Raw genomic sequence first — 16,199 nt, 5'->3', positions numbered from 1 at the left:
CCCTTCCCAGGCCCTGCGTCCTGGCAGGAATCCCAGGCCGCGACGGGGTCCGGCGGTAAGCAGGGAGTCGCAGGCCGGGCTCCCTGTCACCCCTCCCCCATCAGATGGAAGATGTCAAGAGCAAGGTACGGCCGCCCCGCATGGTGATGTTCCGGCCAGGGGGCAGGCTTCGTCAGGATCGTCTAGACGGACGACTAGATCTGCAGCGACGTCGAGGCAACAGGTCCGGTCGGAAGTCTGGGTCCCGGCGGTCGGGCGGCAGGTTGCCGGCCCATCGGTCAGCGCGTCCTCATCCCCTTTCCGAAGAGGTCGTTGGGAGGGACAGTCGTCGGCGAGAGAAGAACTGGAGGAAGGTGAACTGGACGTCTATCGTCGAGGTCAGGATGGTCCGGCTGACGGGAACACAGCGCCTGTGCAGCCCGGTGAGTGTATAACTCCTTTATTGTCTTATCCAGCGATTTTTATGTCGGGTGTCGGCGGGGGGGCTGCTAGCATAGCATCGGGGGCCGGTAGTGGCGCGGGCGGACGCGACGGAGCGGGTTTGGCAGATTTAGTGGGTTGCTTACGGGAGCTGGTGGGGCGCCTGGATAGGGCCGCGGCGCCGGTAGTAACGGAAGTGTCCCCTGCGGTAGTTTGGGAAGGCTCCAGGGAAGTGGGATCGTTGCAGGCGCGTCCTGTGGTGGCGGTTAGAGAGGCGGTCGCGGTGTCGGTGCAGACTGAGGCACAGAAGGACGGCGATCGAGTGCGCATGGACGATCGTGCTCGGGGGGAGGTGTATGTTTGTTTTGAGGGTCCGTTGGGGGCGCATTTAAAGCAGGAGGTGCGTGATCGGATCTGGAAAGATGAATATGTTGAAATTTTTTCTCTCTTGCCGCTGGCTAAATTCAATTTGGATAAGAGCAAGCGGGATGAGAGTAAAAAGGACGAGGAGGAACGGCGGCGGTATAGGCTTATCCCGCAGACGTTCGTTAATTGGTCGCAGGCGTTCGCCATATTGGCTAGTGTGATAGGGGAAAAGGCGCCGGAAAATTGTTCGGCGTTATTTTGTTATTTTGATGCTATTGGGGAGGCTCATAGGGCGTATGGGGGTCAGGCGTGGCTGCGATATGATGAGCAATTCCGTCAGCGGAAGGCGGTTCGGCCGGCGATTCGGTGGGACCAGAAGGATATTGCTCTCTGGTTACGGGTTACGGTTCCGGTTAGGCAGCCCTTTCCCGGGAGCGGTGGCCAGGGAGGCCAGACTAGTCAGAGTGGACCAAGCGGCGGGGGAAAGGCGGGGTTTTGCTGGCAATTCAATGAAGGCCAGTGTAAGTTCGGGGCCACGTGCAAGTTCAAGCACGTGTGCTCCGAGTGTAATGGTGCATCACACGGGGCGGCAAAATGTCTGCGTAAAAAGAGGTCCGGGAACCAGCACGGGGCTGGTCAAGGGGGTGTCGCCGGTGAGGGTGGAAAGGATGGCCCCTTATCTAAATGAGTATCCGGATAGGGCGGCGGCTAAGTTGCTTTATGAAGGGTTTAGTGTTGGTTTTGTTATTCCTCCGCCTCCTTATGAGGTTCCGGTTACGCGGAGAAATTTAAAATCGGCTTACGTGCATGCGGAAGTCGTGTCGGAAAAGTTGTTAAAAGAAGTTTCGTTGGGGCGCATGTCGGGGCCATTTGTGGAGTCGCCGGTGAAAGATTTAGTTGTGTCCCCTTTGGGTATTGTCCCTAAACGCGAGCCCGGAAAGTTTCGTTTGATTCAACATTTATCGTATCCCAAAGGTTCGTCGGTAAACGACGGGATTGATCACGAGTTGTGTTCCGTAGTTTATACCTCATTCGATAAGGCGGTGGGGTTAGTGCGGGCTGCGGGTCCGGGGGCGCTGCTAGCAAAAACCGACATCGAGGCGGCGTTCAGGTTGTTGCCGGTGCATCCAGAAAGCCAACGGCTGTTGGGCTGTTTTTGGAATGGGGCCTTTTACGTGGATCGGTGCCTTCCGATGGGGTGTTCTCTTTCTTGTGCATACTTCGAGGCGTTTAGTAGCTTCGTGGAGTGGGTAACGAGGGGAGTATCCGGGGTCGATTCGTTGATCCATTACTTAGATGATTTTTTGTGCGTTGGCCCGGGGGGTTCGCCGGTTTGCGGTAACTTGCTTCATGCCCTGCAGAAGGTGGCGAGGGATTTTGGGATCCCTTTGGCGCCGGAAAAAACGGAGGGCCCGGTAGCGACGATTTGTTTCTTGGGAATCGAAATTGACTCGGTGGCAATGGAGTGTCGGCTCCCGGCGGATAAGCTGGGTGCTTTGAGGCTGGAGGTGCGACGGGCTTGTAGAAGGAAGAAAATGTCGTTGAGGGAGCTTCAGTCGCTGCTGGGGAAGTTGAATTTCGCCTGCCGGATTATGCCGATGGGGAGGGTGTTTGGTAGAAGGTTGGCGGCGGCAACGGCGGGAGTGCGGGCGCCGCATCATTTTGTGAGGCTCAAGGAGGAGCACCGAGCTGATCTTCAGGTTTGGGATGACTTCTTGGGCCAGTACAATGGTCGCTCGCTATGGATGGCCCCAGCGCAGGATACGAGTGATCTGAATATTTTCACGGATGCGGCTGGGGCGGGTGGCTTTGGAGCTTACGGGGGAGGTCCGTGGTGCGCAGGTCAATGGCCGGCTAGCTGGGTGTCCAGTGGATTGACGCGGAATCTGGCCCTGCTCGAGCTGTTTCCCATCGTGGTGGCGGCTACCATTTGGGGGGACAGGCTCAGGGATAAGAAGGTCCGTTTTTACTGCGACAACATGGGTGTGGTGCTTGCCATTAATAACATCACGGCGTCCTCTCCTCCGGTAGTTCAATTGTTGCGACATTTAGTGTTGGTGTGTTTGTCGCTGAACGCGTGGGTGTTGGCGGTGCATGTCCCGGGTGTACGGAATTGTGTTGCTGATGCTCTTTCTCGCTCGCAGTGGGACCGGTTTCGGCAATTGGCTCCGGGAGCGGAACGTATTGGTTTGGCGTGTCCGGATCATCTATGGGATCTGGTATCGGTCCCGTAGAGCAGCTGTTACAAAGGTCTTTGGCGGGCACGACGTGGAGGGCTTATGCTGCTTGTTGGAGGCAGTGGGAGGAGTGGGTAAGAGAGTTGGGTGATGTCAATACGGATAGAGACAGGTTGGTGGCACTTTTGTATTGGTTAGGGGATGCCTGGGAGGCGGGGTTTTCAGTAGCGAAGGTGAACCGGTTTATATCCGCGGTGGCGTTTGGGCTTAAGTTGCGGGGCTTGCGGGATGTATCGAAGGAATTTCTGGTATCGCAGGCTTTGAAGGGGTTGCGCAGAGGTAGGGTGGAGGCGGATAGTAGAAGGCCGGTGTCGTTTGCTTTGCTGGGCTTGTTGGGTGGTTCATTGGCATCGGTATGTCGTTCTTCAGATGAAATGGATTTGTTTCGGTTGGCTTTCTCGTTGGCGTTCTTCGGAGCATTTAGAATAGGTGAGTTGGTGTCGCCAAGTACTAAACAGGCAGGGGGGCTGAGATCTGGGGAGGTGAGCCTTTTTGCAGATCGGTTGGAGGTATGGTTGCGTAGATCAAAAACTGATCAATTAGGGAAGGGAAAACTGATAGTTTTGTTCGCTCTCCCGGGGTCGGTCATGTGCCCAGTAGAGTGCATGCGTGGTTTTACAAAAAACAGGGGGTCTCCAGATTTGCCTTTGTTATGTCATGTGGACGGGTCGTTCTTGTCCAGGTTTCAGTTTGGAGCTGTTTTTAAAAAATGTTTGACGGCGGTTGCGGCAGGCTCATATTCATCTCATTCCTTCCGGATTGGCGCAGCAACGGAAGCAGGGCGCTGGGGGTTGGATGATGAGGGGGTGAGGCGTATTGGTCGTTGGGAGTCTAAAAGGTTTAAGTCCTATGTCCGCCCCCATATGTTGTAATTTTGTTGTTTATGCGTGCAAATGTATATGGTGGTGCCTAACTGTGTTTTCCGTTTCAGATTCGCCTCCTTGTCTGGTGTGGTTGATGGGTCATTCGTACGTGCACTGGGGGGCTTTGAGGGCGGACGTCCGCCCGGATGGTCGCCAGTTGCGCATTCCGCGACAGGATGCGGTTGTGCATTGGCTGGGGTTTAGAGGTATGTCGTGGAACAGGGTGTTGGCGGAATTCCAGACATATGTGCGGCTTGATAGGGTTCCGGAGGTTTTAGTGTTGCACGTGGGTGGGAATGACTTAGGAGTCCGCCCTTTTCGTGAGTTGGTGCGGGATATCAAACATGATTTGTTGTGTTTGTGGGTATCTTATCCCAAGTTGGTGGTAGTGTGGTCGGACATAGTCCCAAGGAAGCATTGGCGGTTAGCTAGATCGGTGGAGAGAGTCAATAAGGCTCGGATAAAAGTTAACCGGGCGGTGTCCCGTTTTGTGGCAAAGAACGGGGGCATTTGCGTGAGGCATAGGGATTTGGAGTCAGGATTGGGGAATTTCTGGAGGAGTGACGGGGTTCATCTGACCGAGGTTGGCATTGATATTTGGAGCTTGGCTATAGCAGAAGGCATAGAAAGGGCGGTGGTGGTGTGGAGGAACTCACAGGCTTAAGGTGGTCAAGGCCTGTTTCGCGGTGGCGGGGGGAGTCCTTGAGGCCAGTCAGTACAAAATGGTGGGGGGGTCGCATCGGGGGTATGCGTCCCCCAAAAAAGGTACATGGTTGAAGACTTCATCGGGTGTTATCCCTTTGAAGTGGTCTTCTGGTAGAAGGTATGTCACTTGAAGGCTTCATCGGGTGTTATCCCTTTGAAGTGGACTTCTAGTGGGCGGTATATCACTTGAGGGCTTCAACGGGTGTTATCCCCTTGAAGTGGACTTCTAGTGGGTGGAGCCATCTGCAGAGGTGAACGGTGCTTCCGAGCTGGTTTACGGCTGGAGGTAATTAGTGGTTTGCAGATGGCTAATTCGGTGTGTTCTTGAAAGGAACATCTGAAGGGGCTTCAAGGACTTCCTCTGCTCGGGTTAATGTTAACGTTTAATGGTTATTTATGATTCTGACCCATGTTGGGTCATGTGAATTATTAGGAGGAATTCTCCGGTGGATTCCTAACTAGTTATCCGAATGTTTCGGATTTAAATTGTTTTTATAAAACTGTGAAATTAATAAACGGCTGCTGTGGCCATTTCACATCCAACCTCGGTGTCATGTGTCGTTACTAAATGGGGGTGGGGGATAGTATGGTTTAAGGTTAACACACGACTCTACCTAGGCAGGTCAAGAAGAGGCTGGACGCAGCTGCAGGCTTGAGGGAAGCCGACATGACCGTCCTGGTAGGGAAAGGGTTAATGTTAAGAGGTGAGGGAAAGGTGAAGAAGCTGAAGGAGGGACGGGGAGGAGCTAGGGGGGACGGGGGGGCCGTTACTGCGCTTCCCGCTGTTTCTCGGCATTGAGCCGGAAGCAGCGGGAGGAGTAGTACACAAGAAGCAAAGCTCCCACCCTCCCACCCTTGTTTTGTTACTCCTTAGGTCTTCTGTACGTCCGTATATGAGCGTTGTGTTTTATTTTGTGTGTTTATTTAACATGTTTTTCTTTTTTCCGGAGTAGGTTCTGTTGTCATGGCAGCTGGCGGGGGGAGTCCTTGAGGCCAGTCAGTACAAAATGGTGGGGGGGTCGCATCGGGGGTATGCGTCCCCCAAAAAAGGTACATGGTTGAAGACTTCATCGGGTGTTATCCCTTTGAAGTGGTCTTCTGGTAGAAGGTATGTCACTTGAAGGCTTCATCGGGTGTTATCCCTTTGAAGTGGACTTCTAGTGGGCGGTATATCACTTGAGGGCTTCAACGGGTGTTATCCCCTTGAAGTGGACTTCTAGTGGGTGGAGCCATCTGCAGAGGTGAACGGTGCTTCCGAGCTGGTTTACGGCTGGAGGTAATTAGTGGTTTGCAGATGGCTAATTCGGTGTGTTCTTGAAAGGAACATCTGAAGGGGCTTCAAGGACTTCCTCTGCTCGGGTTAATGTTAACGTTTAATGGTTATTTATGATTCTGACCCATGTTGGGTCATGTGAATTATTAGGAGGAATTCTCCGGTGGATTCCTAACTAGTTATCCGAATGTTTCGGATTTAAATTGTTTTTATAAAACTGTGAAATTAATAAACGGCTGCTGTGGCCATTTCACATCCAACCTCGGTGTCATGTGTCGTTACTAAATGGGGGTGGGGGATAGTATGGTTTAAGGTTAACACACGACTCTACCTAGGCAGGTCAATATATATAACAGTTTATCAGTGTGTTTGGTGCAACTTTCTAATTACTTTTCATTAAAAATTATTTTTACTTTGAGATATAGATGCTTTGTATCCTGTATACAGAGCAGCTGTATCTAGCGCTGAGACCTGAACAAGGTCAGCGGGACAGACGGGTTTAGTGTCAGCGAGTCCTGCGTGTCTCTGACACGCAGGATCCAATTGATCACATCTAAGTTATGAACTTAGATGTGATTGGTAACTCGATCTTGTTGTATCTGAAAAATAAAATATAATTTTTAATAAAAAGTAATTCAAAAGTTGCACTGATCCACTGTTTTATTTTCATTTTTTTTTTTTTTTAAATCATTTTCAAAGGTGTATATAGGCTATAATTATACATATATAAATGGCCAATAAATAGGGCAAAATTATCAGAATACATGTTGTTCTCTCAATAGCAAATGTGTCACATAGCCCGTCCAAATCATCTACCTATATAGACAAGCGGCAGTGGGACCAGATTTTTGCCCTGCGCATTTTAGTATGTTCTCTATAGTTTCATGCACACGGCACCTCTAAACAGAGTCCTATGGTTCTGCATTACATATTGGGCAATAGGATGCCTTTATGAAGCATGGTGTTATCTCCTATAAGTAATGCTTTTATGGGAGAATACACCCGTAATATGGCACGTCATGGAGCCGGGAAGGTTTTCTTCTTATCAAGGATTCTGTATGAATCTGTGAGGAAAAAAAAACCTGTGTGTCCCCGTATAAAATTACAGTATAGGCCAATGGCCATCTACTATGGATGTGTATACAGATTTCATATTATCTGTGTATATGAGGCCTTATACGAAATATGGAACACCTCTAAAGTGGTTTTCTGGGACTTTGATATTTTGACTTATCTTTAGGATAGGCCGTGAATATCTGATCGGTTAGTGTCTGACACTCAGCACCCTCACCGATCAGCTGATTGAAGGGGCCGTATTGCTACGGTAAGCGCGGTGGCATCTTCATTGCTACCAGGCATAGCGCTGTACTTTCGGTAGTGGCTGTGCCTGGTACTGCACTTCCTTGCTGCTCAGTTCCATGAGTTCCATTATCTTAAAGGTATGTTCACACGGCAGCGTCCATTACGGCTGAAATTACGGAGCTGTTTTCAGGAGAAAACAGCTCCTGAATTTCAGCCGTAATGGCATGTTGCCGGCGTTTTTCGCAGCGTCCGTTACGGACGTAATTGGAGCTGTTTTTCTATGGAGTCAATGGAAAACGGCTCCAATTACGTCCCAAGAAGTGACAGGCACTTCTTTGACGCGGGCGTTTTTTATACGCGTCGTCTTTTGACAGCGGCGCGTAAAAAAAAAATGTCCGTCGGCACAGAACATCGTAAAGCCCATTCAAATGAATAGGCAGATGTTTGCCGGTGCATTGGAGCCGTATTTTCGGACGTAATTCGAGGTTAAAACGCCTTAATTACGTCTGAAAATAGATCGTGTGAACCCATCCTTAGAAGACTTGAGGTTTTTTTTAAATGCTTTTTTTTGGACAAACTATGTGTGAAGGAAGCCAAAGGCGTTTGTATTTGCTTTTTTTTTTGCAGCCAAATGTTACATTAAAGTCTATCGTAAAATATAAAAAGCACTGCATACACAGTTTTTGTTTTTGCTTGTGGAGTTTTCGTTACATTTTTGTTGTCCATGGCGTTTTTTTTCCATGCTCTGCGTGTGCCATTTTTTCCCCATAGGCTTCTCTGTAGGACTTGTACAAAATGTACTAAATTAAATAACACCACCAAAATGCCACTAAAAACATCATAATTACCATTAATATATTTAAAAAAAAAAAAAGCTGACATTTTTAAAATGCCAGAACAAAAATCTACGTGGAGGAAGCCTTAGGGCTTATTCAGAGGAACGTGTTATACGTCCGTGCCTCGCACGGACCTATGTTAGTCTATGGGGCCGTGCAGACAGTCCGTGATTTTTACGAAGCGTGTGTCCGCTGCGTAAAACTCACGACATGTCCTATATTTCTGCGTTTCTCGTGCATCACGCACCCATGAAGTCAATAGGTGCGTGAAAATCACGCATGCCACACGGAAGCACTTCCGTGGGACGCGCGTGATTCGCGCAACAGTAGTCAAAAGTATGATTGAAAACCGAAAAGCACCGCGTGCTTTTCTGTTTACAAATATCCAAACAGAGTCTCATAATGATCACGCAGCCGCGCATCATATGGTGGTGACACACAGAGCTGTTAAGTGACTTTTGCGCACACAAAACGCACACGCTCCTGTGAATCCGGCCTTAGGCTGTTTCAATCCGTAGTAACACTCATATCCTTATTTTTTTTATTAACCATTTAGGCCCCATGCACATGACACAAAATTTCTATGGCCCTCAGAACCTTCCAGTATATTTACGGGTAAGTGTCTGGCCATCGAAATAATCCATAAAAAATAGCACCTGTTCTACTTTTTGAATTTGCAGACCGTGCTCCTATACATTATAATGGGAGTATGGCCCCCAAATGTGCGTGTCAGTCCGCGGCCATCCGTGGCCGTAATCACGGACCGTGCACACGGGTACGTGTGCAGGGGGCCTTACGTTTATCTTCCATTTATTTTTGGAAACCTGGCAATTACTATTCATTGTCAATTAAACACCCACAAACTACAAACATACATTATTATAGCTTAATTTTTTCTAGATGCGGTTTTTGAAGACTTTTTTTTTTTCTATTTTGTTTGTTTTTTACTTTAATGGGGGAACTGCAACAAAAACAGCAGGAAAAAAACACTAAGTTCTGTGCTGCACTGTGTGAACAGAAGTTGTTTTTCCTTTTCAATCAACTTCACTACACGGTAAGGTCTCATGCACATGGCCATAATAGTTTTTACTGTCCGCAAATACGGATTCGATGTCTACGGAATACACATCCGTAGCTGTCCGCAATTGCGGAAGCGCTCATAGAATTCTATGGGTGAGTCCATGCCGCAATTGCGGACAAGAATAGGACATGTTCTGTATTTTGCGGATCATTTCTATGGCCCGGACACACATCCGTAAATATACGGAAAGGTTTCAGTGGCCAATAGAAATGAATGGGTTCGCAATTACGGATGAAAATTACGGTCGTGTGCATGGGGCCTAATAACTAACTGCTACGGACAAAAAAACGAAACAAAAATAAAAATTAATCTTTAACCACAAGAGAGCGCTAATGAGCTGCTGAACTTCACAGACTGCCAGTATATCCAGACTGTTTTCTTTTTCCATTACGAGGCATGAGTAATATTATATTGTTTATTGCACCGATTACTATGAAAGTGTGGCAAAATGACACGGTTTAACAACAATTTGACAGCAATGTGTGAATAGCCCCTAAGGGTGAATTTACACGCAGCAGAATTGTTGAAAATTTTTCTCCGACTGTCCCATTCATGTGAATAGAGCTTGCAGAAATTTAAGCTCATGCTGCAGAACTTACCCCATTCACATGTATGAAACGAGTTTTTAGTCGCCAAAATTTCTGCAACAAATATGCTGCGTGTGAATATACCTTAAAGTGTAGCTAAACGTTTGACAAACTTCTGGCATGTCATAGTGACATGTCAGAAGTTTGGATTGGTGGGGGTCCGAGCACTGAGACCCCCACCAATCTCTAGAACGAAGCAGCTGAAGTGCTTGTGTGAGTGGTCTGCCGCTTCGTGTCTGCTTGGCTTTTTCCGGAAAGCCAATGTATCAGAGTACAGACTCTATACATTTATTTCTGGAAAAAGCCGAACAGACACGAAGCGGCAGACCACTCACACAAGCACTTCAGCTGCTTCGTTCTAGAGATTGGTGGGGATCTCAGTGCTCGGACCCCCACCAATCCAAACATCTGACATGTCACTATGACATGCCAGAAGTTTGTCAAACGTTTAGCTACACTTTAAAACATCCTTTTCAATGTATTTTGACATCTATTATAGTGCTGTCCCATATAAATATGAGTACATACAATACTATAAGAAGAAACAAATTACCCAGAGAAAGCCTCAATTGTTACGTTCCTATTCTTGGATACCATTATAGTTTTTTATTATTATAGTTTTAACTGATAACTATTCAGATCCTACATTGTTTTAGCAAAATACACCCTTAGAAATAATATTTTTGAATTTTATTTGAGTGATTCACTTTTAGTTTACACATATGTTCAGCGAAACATTAGCAACTATAAAACATGAGAAATTCCTTAGGCTAAGTTCACACCAGCGTTAGTGTACGTTTACCTCTCTTCCGTCAGAGGTAGAAGATCAAAAGATTAAACCGAAAGCAACGGTTCTGTTACAATTACCATTGGTTTCAATGGTAATTCTTTTGTTTCAGTTGCATTCCGTTTGTCTCCATGACGCTTCTTTTTCCCTCTGGCTGATTTTTTTCAGCCAGCAGGAAAAAGAAACGTCCTGCTCGATCTTTAGGCGGATTCCGCCTGTACATCCCATTGGACTTAATTGGAGGAGGAATCTTCCTACGGCAGGGCATCGGCAGGAAGATTACACGGTGGATTTGGTGGCGGAACCCGCCGTTCAAAATCTACCATGTGAACATACCCTTGAGCTCTGTTCACATCTGCGTCAGAAGCTCCGTTAGTGGCCTCCATCGCAGATTCCATTGTTTTCGTATGACACCACAATGGAACCACGTCGATGGTTTCCGTCGGACGCAATTGGTTTCTGTCACGCGACAGACCCAGCGTCTCCTTTGTTTTTTTTTTTGCTCCACTCTTATGACAAAGCAGAACAACAATGCAGATGTGAACAAAGCTTTAAACATATATACAGCAGATGTGTTGGCCAAATGTGGAGTGAACAGCGCCTAACTGCAACATTCTCCCTTATATTCGTGTCACTGTTGAGCAGGTGACAGGAGCTCCTCCGGCTGGCTAGTTAACCCCTATATAACGTCAATATATTCCAGTATCCTACAAATCCAAACTCCATACCCATGTTTTGATCTACCCTGGTAAAGAAAGGTCAAGGGCCATTTGATTGTATAGGCGTATTGTTAGGGATCTGCCAGGTACTTCATCTAAGTATACTCCTGGGATTAATCAATCCACACCTGAGGCCAGACCTGTTCGACTGACACCATCTCCCACCAACCAGGGTGGCAGGCTCAGGAGTGGGAGAGCCTATAGCGGCCTGGTCTGTCGGAGTTAGCTCCGCCCCCTGTCCTTTATTACCTGCCCTGTTCTCTCCCTCAGTGCTTGTAATTCTTTTGGATTCCTGGCCCCACTGCTGCTTGCTCCAGCCTGCTTCTGCCGTGCTTCTGCCTTGCTGCAGTTCTGCTTGACCTGCTTTGCTTTGCCCCTGGCTTGCTTCTGTCTCCTTGCCCGCTTGGTTGTACTCACTTCGTCCTGGTCCTGACTGTTCGTTCGCCGCTCCGTTTCCTCGTGGCGTTCCGTGGCTACTGCCCCTTCCCTTGCGTGTTCCCTGTTTGTTTTCCTGTGCACTTAGACAGCGTAGGGACCGCCGCCCAGTTGTACCTCGTCGCCTAGGGCGGGTCGTTGCAAGTAGGCAGGGACAGGGCGGTGGGTAGATTAGGGCTCACTTTCCCTTCACCTCCTTCCTGCCATTACACGTATATGATTTAGTTGGTTGTCAGCCTCCTTTAAAGAGCTCTCCAGAAACGATTTAATGACAGACAGGCTGCTCCATGTTTATATTTAGAGACATATGTGTGTCACAAGAGGAACCTGCTGCACGGCTCAGCAAAACACGGAGCAAAAACAGCAGAAATTAATGTAGCAAAATACAGCATCTGTTAAATAATATATTCAGCTAAAACAGCATTTTACAACCAGCGTTATAGTCTAATAAATTTTACATTAACGACTAGATTCCAGATCCTTTAACAGCCTATGACGGGCAGGCGCCAGTCGTTTCTTTATTGACATACATTATGATAGCGCTAATGAAGTTTGCAATAAAATCACTTCCCACTTTAAAGAGAAATGAAATAAAAAAACAAAAAACTTTTTAAAAGAACATAAGTTGGTGACCTCCAGACTCCTTATATTAAACTACAGCACGGTATGTAGATTGTCATACCTCACCTGGGTGGCGTCATTGACCTCTAAAAGCATTTAAAAATTATATAAAAAATCCCATAGCAAATAAAAGCTGGCCATAGGCATTTAGAAGTAGTCCAGTTTTATCCTAAAAATTCAAGGGTAACTAAACTTTCAAAAAACTTCTGACATGTCATAGTGACATGTCAAAAGTTTTGATCTGTGGGGGTCTGAGCACTGGGACCCCCACCAATCGCTAAAATGAAGCGGCAGAAGCGCTCTGGTGAGCCGTTTCGTTTCTGATCGGCGTTTCTTGGAAAGCCGAGCAATTGGTGCACGCGCTCATAGCCATTCTATTATGCTTCACATACACGAATATTAGATATATCAAACGTATGAAGTACACATGCATATGTTTGCACATTCCTATTTTGCTTCCAGCTGTAGATAGATAGATAGATAGATAGATAGATAGACAAACAGGACAGTCCAGGAATATCTGCTGGCCACTCTGTGAGGAGGAGCAGTTGACATATTACTTCTTAAAGATACAGTAACATACCTCCAATATTTCAATTATCATGGAACAAAGGATCAGCCTTCAGTAGCGATATCATTAGGGATTAGTAACTAAGCAACCCCTTCTCCCGCCGATGGATTTCACCTTTGATGCTTCTATAATTTTTTATTTTTTCTCAGATCCGTAGGTGGGATTGAAAGGTCTGAACATTATCACACTACTACCCTTTGTCACAGATTTTTGGAACATAACGTAATATAATGATGTTCATAGTTTGAAACACCTGCCCAATACTTAGATACTTTGTTATATTGATAATACAATAACAAGATTATAAAAATGATCAAATATGAAAAAAAAAATAATTCCACTAGTAATATTTCTTTAAAAGACAATTATATTGCCTATTGTGTGGACTGTAAGGGTATGTTCACACGGCAACGCCAATTACGTCTGAAATTACGGAGCTGTTTTCAGGCGAAAACAGCTCCTGAATTTCAGACGTTTTAACAAGTGCACGTGTTTTTCGCTGCGTTTTTTACGGACGTAATTGGAGCTGGTTTTCATTGGAGTCAATTAAAGACGGCTCCAATTACGTCCCAAGAAGTGACATTCACTTCTTTGAGGCGGGCGTCTTTTTACGCGCCGTCTTTTGACAGCCTGTCTGCACAGAACACCGTAAGACCCATTGAATTCAATGGGCAGATGTTTGCATACGGTTTGGAGCCGTTTTTTCGGCCGTAATTTGGGGCGTAAAACGCCTGAATTACGTCAGTACATAGGGCGTGTGAACATACCCTTAAAGTCGTCCGTTTAGTGTACAGAACTAAGAAAACTACAGAGCAATCCAATACTGCAACAGAGCATTCACAGTAAGGGCCTGTTCACATCAGCGTTCGGGTTCCGTTCAGCCTTTCCATCAGACGAACGGAAACTATCTCTTCCGTTTGCATTACCATTGATTTCAATGGTAATGCTTCCGTTTCTCTTGGTTTCCATTTGTTTTCGTTGCGTAAAGTTTCGGGTTTTTTCACAGAAACAATATGACATGTCAGAAGTTTTTCGAAAGTTTAGTTACCCTTTAACATCACCTATATCCTTATTATGTCTGTGGAGGAGGTGAGTAGCTGCCAGACTCTGATTTCTGTCTTATGGGAAGAAAAGGGTCCTGTTTTTCCCCCCTGAGATTAGATGCCTATGGGCATTAAACTGCACCCGTGTAGATTAGACTGGTTAATGCCATTAACAGAACATTACTGTAGTATGGTACCATAGCAATATTACGGAATATTTTTTTAAATGTATGAATGTGTAAAAGCTCTCTTACAAGAGGCGATGATTGGGCAAATAAGGGCACAATCGAATGCTCGTACCCGTTGATCGGCTCGTGTAACATGCCCAGCGATCAGCCGACAAACTACCAAAAACTGATTTATTGGCTGATTGGATCTTTTGTGCGGCCAAAAAAATTAACGTTTGTTGCCAGAACATCTCCGTGTCCTGTGTAAAGAAGGGATATGCTGGCGACAAGATGCAAACTGTATGGTGACGAACGATCATATTAACGATTGTTCGTCATCTTACTCATGAAAAGACACCAGTATTATACATGGCAGGTGGGAGGCCCTGTTACAAATTTTGCATTGTGGCCTAGGAGCTTCAAGTTACGCCTCGGTCAGTCATATTGCATAATCTGAGTATTTCTTGGGTACCTCATGAACTCTCACCAGCTGCAGCTTAAGGGTACAAAAACCGTCCGAAAATACGGAGCTGTTTTCAAGGGAAACAGCCCCTGATTTTCAGACATTTTTTAAGCAACTTGCGTTTTTTATGACCATTTTTGGAGCTGTTTTTCTATTGAGTCAATGAAAAACGGCTCAAAAAAACGGCTCAAGAGGTGACATGCACTTTTTTTTACGGGACGTCTTTTTACGCGCCATTATTTGAAAATGAGGCATAAAATAATTCTCCGTCGGAACAGAACGCCGTATTACCCATTGAAATCAATAGGCAGATGTTTGTAGGCGTTCTGCTTCTGATTTTTCAGCCGTTTTTCGGGATGTTTATGGCCCGAAAAACGGCTGAAAATAGCCCGTGTGAACATACCCTTACCTGGGAATGCCATGGTTTTCTGCCAGGAGTTGCTATTTCATGTTTCATAATATTCCTGCCAAGACATTACCCCAGTATTATAAATTGTTAGAAAAAATATTACTATCACCTAGGATTTGTGTGCATTCATCTGGGAAATCTTAATTTGCCTTCAGTAGTTGCTATTAGTTTCATCATGAAAATAATGATCACAAGCGATAAATGTCATGGACATAATAAACATTTTACGCACTAAATATAGAAACAAAGGAGGTGACTGTGGCAGATTAATGAAAGTGAGAAATAAGGTTATGATTTAGATGTCAGAAGCGATTTAGAGAGAGGGTGATAGCTTCAGGCTACTGATAGCAGCAAGCAAAATGTACATATATTTGGAGGAGTCTTGAGGGAAAAGCGTAAATAGTGAGCACAGCTGTGAAACGCCTGTTCTTTATAGTCCTGAAAAAGTAATAATAATAAAGAGGTTGTTCTGTCCCTAAAAATTGATGGCCTATCCACAGGATAGGCCATCAATATCTGATCGGTCGGGATCCAACTCCTGGGAACCCCGCCGATCAGTTGTTTTGAAGGGGCCATAGCGCCGGTACGACACTTGTAGCAGCGGTTCACATTACTACAGCCTTCTCCCATTGAAGTGAATGGGAGAAGGCTGTAATACGGTGAACCGCCGCTACAAGCGTGTCGTACCCCGACCGATCAGATATTGATGGCCTGTCCTGAGAATAGGCCATACATCTTTAGGGACTGGACAACCCCTTTAAAGGTGGCTGGACGTGTAGGTGGCCAAATAAGAGGAGATGCAGCATCTTGATTTACCTCTGTTGCTTATGTAGCACTAACATATTCTGTCGTGTTCAGATATTGTCATCACTCACATGTACCGGTCCCCAATGGTGCTCACAATCTAAATGTTCCCTTTCTCAAACACACACACTGCTCATTTCATAGAAAGCCAACCAAACTATCAGTATGTTTTTGGAGTGTGGGAAGAAGCCTACTCAACCACGGGAGGAACATACAAACTCTTGCTTTGTGTCGATCAGCTAGATAACAGGTTTTCGGCCTTATCCTTTTGATTCCTGTGTAAATGTTGCTGCTTAGTTTTACATAAGATCAAGGTTAGTTAGAATCGTCCAGACTTTAGATGATTGCGGCTATCATTCAATCACCTGTTGAGGGCAATGGCTATAATGAGGTGTTGTGACACCGAGTATGTTGAGAAATGAGAAATGGTATGTTGGGATATCATGACAATGGCTGTTTGGAGTACCAATATATTTCTCCTTTGGCCAGGCAAAATAACTATCAAGGCTC

The 16,199-nt window shown here is 46.2% G+C and overlaps 1 protein-coding gene and 1 long non-coding RNA gene across 3 annotated transcripts in view; one reads left to right on the top strand and one right to left on the bottom strand.

Moving 5' to 3' along the window:
* The window catches only part of LOC142661751 (uncharacterized), a 111,216-nt gene that overhangs the window by 40,095 nt on the left and 54,922 nt on the right, over window positions 1-16,199 (top strand). The window lies entirely within an intron of this gene.
* CLMP (CXADR like cell adhesion molecule) overlaps window positions 1-16,199 on the bottom strand; it is a 74,796-nt gene that overhangs the window by 10,290 nt on the left and 48,307 nt on the right. The gene's annotated exons all lie outside the window — the stretch shown is intronic.

Source organism: Rhinoderma darwinii, chromosome 10, assembly GCF_050947455.1.
Source record: "Rhinoderma darwinii isolate aRhiDar2 chromosome 10, aRhiDar2.hap1, whole genome shotgun sequence".
Taxonomy (NCBI): Eukaryota; Metazoa; Chordata; class Amphibia; order Anura; family Rhinodermatidae; genus Rhinoderma; species Rhinoderma darwinii.
Note: the sequence above shows the minus strand (reverse complement) of the source record. Positions and strands in the feature narration are given on the sequence as shown.